Source organism: Lutjanus erythropterus, chromosome 19 (genome assembly GCF_056507025.1).
Source record: "Lutjanus erythropterus isolate fLutEry1 chromosome 19, fLutEry1.hap2, whole genome shotgun sequence".
In the NCBI taxonomy this organism is placed as follows: domain Eukaryota; kingdom Metazoa; phylum Chordata; class Actinopteri; order Lutjaniformes; family Lutjanidae; genus Lutjanus; species Lutjanus erythropterus.
Genome location: NC_139335.1, coordinates 34,414,096 through 34,417,377, shown reverse-complemented (window position 1 = coordinate 34,417,377; position 3,282 = coordinate 34,414,096). Strand labels below are relative to the sequence as shown.

The 3,282-nt window shown below is 39.1% G+C and overlaps 1 long non-coding RNA gene across 1 annotated transcript; it reads right to left on the bottom strand.

Annotated features, from left to right (window-relative positions):
• Window positions 1-521: 521 nt before the first annotated feature.
• Window positions 522-1,261, bottom strand: LOC146310339 (uncharacterized). Its single transcript, XR_014772415.1, has 3 exons — window positions 1,225-1,261; window positions 812-970; window positions 522-572 (listed from the first exon to the last, which is right to left on the bottom strand). It is a non-coding gene; the product is annotated as an uncharacterized LOC146310339 (long non-coding RNA).
• Window positions 1,262-3,282: the final 2,021 nt, after the last annotated feature.

Sequence of the window (3,282 nt, the reverse complement as noted above, 5' to 3'; positions counted from 1 at the left end):
TTTATATGACATGGTATTAGAGAGCAGACTTTTTTTAACACTACCTGTGAAAACAGCTAATATTTGGGGTTAATAATTCTCCCCAAGCTGGCATTTTCTCATAGGGTTTAAATAAAGGTTCATTGAGCCTTTCTTTGAAAAGTTCAGGCTTAGTATGTCAGTCTTCATCTTTATTTTTGTGTGACACTACATACAGATATTTAAGTAGTAGTACCTTGGTCTGTCATTCATATCTGTGCATCCACAGTTGATTGAGATGTTTATGGCACTTTCCGGCACAATCTTTGTGCAGCCAGACCTTGCACATTTGGCACTGCACCCATTCCAGAGACGCAGCATCTGGGTATAACAGTCTAACCGCATAAAAGACGTTAACATTTTATGTTTGAAATTAAACACATACACTATCCAATTGTTATCCTTGTACAATGCATGTGAAAGCATTTTCACAAATACAAAAGATAGTCACTTTCTTAAAAACAGTGAATAGGCCTTGAAGAACAACTTAAGAACAACTTTAGGTCAGCCATGTGCAGTCGTTTGTTATCAGAGGCCGTCTCTGCCGTGGTTGCCTGAGCAAGTCAATTTGTAGAATTAGATCCATGCCTATCTGGCAAATATGTCATGAAAATTGTAATCCAGATAATCTAGCATCAAGGACTCTAAAGACAACCGTGTGTTAAACTGCACTTTAAAGCAGTGCAACTCAATATAACACTGATTAAATTATGGCAAGCTTATACATGCAAAAACACATTATCATTCAACAAATAAAAATGATATGATCTCAGACAGATATTTATCATCATACCCTGGAAATGCACTGCATTTGCTGAGTGCTTTTCAAGGTGCCTCTGGATCACACTGTCAGTTTTAGTAATGAATTTGGGACAGAGAGGACACCCAAACTCAGAGGACGACAAGATTGTGCGCTCCAGACTGGATTCTTTGGTTAAATAGAGGGGTGCATCTGAAAAAGGAGATGTCAAACAACATTGATATCTAGAAAACTTTCATATCATAAGATTAACACCACATGTGCTTCTTTTTGCTTATAATGTCCTCTCCTTCAGCGCTCACATTCTCACTACATGATGAAACAACCTTCCCAACTTATGTTACTCTAATTCTTTGATACATTACATTTGTAGATAGCATAGAATTGTATCTTAGATAACACACTGTACTTTTAAGATAGAGGATATTTAACACTCTTTCGCTTACCTTTCTATCTCTTCGTATCTTCGTATCTACCGTCTGGATGTTCTGTGGTGACGGAGTGCCTTATATGCGACAAGATACACGAAGAAGACCGACTTCCGGTTTGGACTTCCGGTATGGAATAGAGCTATGGCGATGCCCTTGTCCGCCATCTTCCCTGCAGCCAGGTCCCTCTCTTATTTTTTGTGTAGTCTCGGCTAGAGACTGAGCTGCGGCCAGAGCCGTGTAGTCCTGAATCTTCCTGTGTGTGTATGTGTGTCAGCGGGGAGACGGGAGAAGACATGCTGTGTGGGTGTGTCTGTTTACAAGACTGGTATCATCATGGCATCGGAGCCCAAGTTTCTTTACATGGAGATATTCTCACTACTTGACCTTTGTCGAGCACAAAGACAAGAACGTTTTAGTTAAATGTAAGTTGTGTCTTGGATCAAAGATCTTATCTACTGCCCAAAATAGCAATTCAAACCTGTTGAAACACCTACAGAAACAACATGCTGCGACCAAGCTAGTAGCTAAGAGTACAGACACAGACTGATGCCACTTCACCTCCACCACCTAAGCAACAGCGGCTGGATTTTAACCGAGGGACTGACTGCTCCTGCTAACCAGGAAAAAGTTGATAAAGCCATTGCAGTTTCTATTGTATTAATCTCCAATGCAAAAACAGTACTGAAACAAAGACTATAAGGGCATTAATGGGAGACCTTTTTTCATAGTAACTAAAAAGTTACTTTTTAGTGTAAGTAATCAGTAAAGTGTAGGGTTCTCTAAAAATGAGTGAAAACATTCAATTTCTATTTTACTGTGTTTCTGTAATTTGAGTGATGGTAAAAAATATGCAGATTCTGCCTTTATATTGCTTCTAAAACACAGAGTAATGTAGGACTTCATCTCCCAGAATCCTCTGGTTTTTCAGGTTTTCCGATAGGCCTGTTAAAATAAATATTGTTCATATATTAGCTCTGTAATTCATGTTTTATAATGTTTAAAAATATTCTATGGACGGTAAAAAAATCATAAGGGTCAGGTTTTGTTTGTTTAAATAAAAACACTAGAGTTTTCCCTGGGAGGAAGTATCCCAGATTTCACCAGGACAGTGAAGGAGCTGGCTGTTTTTTGAGTTTCAGACTCAAACTAAAGTTGGCCCAGATATTGCACTGCCAGAGAGACTTTAACTGGCCACAGTAATCTTTTCATGTATCTCAGTCGAGTGTGAGCAGTTTTACACGACGGTGAAGTTTTACAAGCCGCGCTAGCATGGACTCCGCTACTAGCTCGTGCTGTGAGTTAGCTTAGTGGCAGAGGGCTAGCCTGCTTCACAGAATGGACACAAGGAAGTCTGCACAGACATTCGTGCGCGCGTGAGGACTGATCGGACGGAGCAGACGGCAGAGAACGAGGACGTGTCGCAGGTAGCTGGAGCTATGGGACTCGGCGGGAGCTGTCTGGACATCGCGCTACAGCCTGGCTGTAATTGCCGTTGGCACAGAACCGAGTGAAGGATACAGGCACTGGACTGTGTTAAAGCAGACTGTGTGAACTGCCCCAGTCTCAAAAGGTTAAGTTCTTTTCACTGGACAAAACTTCATGTGCACCAACTCTTCAAATGGGCCCTTTACTGGTACCATTATCATTTATGTGGACTGTGAAAAAAATACTTGTGGGTATAGGCGTGAGTACTGGTTACTGTGTTTTAGTACACAAAAGCATTGTTCTGATATTTCTATGCATTTGGATTCTTGAGTGAGCATTTCATAGGTGAATACAGTTAAAAGATTAAAAAAAAACACACCTAGGTAAATATTTCATAAGTGATTGGTTTATTAAAAATACCACCATAATTTGATTTGGTTTATAAATAAGCTAAAAAGAAACTAATTTCATAAGGGTTGCTTTTCATTAAAAACAGATGAGATTGAGTTCGAATTAAAAACTTTCATTTCATTGATGTGAGTTAAAACAAAGGGTAAAAAGAGTTGAAATCCAACGAACTAAAAAAAAAAAAAAGGGTTAATAAATAAATGTTTTGTGTTTTACCTTTACCTATGGTTGTTTAAAATT